Source organism: Gavialis gangeticus, unplaced genomic scaffold, assembly GCF_001723915.1.
Source record: "Gavialis gangeticus isolate Ggan-Ray unplaced genomic scaffold, GavGan_comp1, whole genome shotgun sequence".
In the NCBI taxonomy this organism is placed as follows: Eukaryota; Metazoa; Chordata; order Crocodylia; family Gavialidae; genus Gavialis; species Gavialis gangeticus.
The window spans coordinates 107,076,875-107,077,366 of NW_017729031.1; the positions used below are offsets into that span (position 1 = coordinate 107,076,875).

General features: G+C 65.0%; 1 protein-coding gene across 1 annotated transcript in view; it reads right to left on the bottom strand.

Moving 5' to 3' along the window:
• NSF (N-ethylmaleimide sensitive factor, vesicle fusing ATPase) overlaps positions 1-492 on the bottom strand; it is a 145,540-nt gene that overhangs the window by 49,445 nt on the left and 95,603 nt on the right. The gene's annotated exons all lie outside the window — the stretch shown is intronic.

The following is a 492-nucleotide window of genomic DNA, read 5'->3' on the forward strand; positions in this document are numbered from 1 at the left end:
GGGGGGGCAGATTGAGACCCCCCACAGTGAGGGAGGGAGTAGGGTTTGGGCTGGGGCAGGGACTGCCCAGTCAGGGCGGAGCATGGGATAGAGGCACGAGTGGCTTGTTCAAGAGGCATGGGGAGGGCATGGGGTGGGTGGGTGTGTACCCCTGGATCTGTGCAGGGTGGGATGGGATGGGGTGGGCTGAGCCAGGCCACAGCAGCACTGGGAAGGGGTTATGTAGGGGACCTGCAGCCACCGCAAAATTCACCATAGCCCCCCCTCAGTGCTACCACCACCTACCACAAGCTCAGCCTGGCCCAGCCCCCACCCCAGCCCCAGCCCACAGACTGCCCCATGCAGATCTGGGGCACATGCCCTCTCAGGGCATGTACAGTGGTGGGATCTGCCATCCCCTCCCTGAGCCCCTCAGATAAGCCACTCATGGCTGTGTCCCGACCCCACCCCACCCCAGCTGGGTAGCTCTTACCCCTGCTCCTGCCCCCGTCC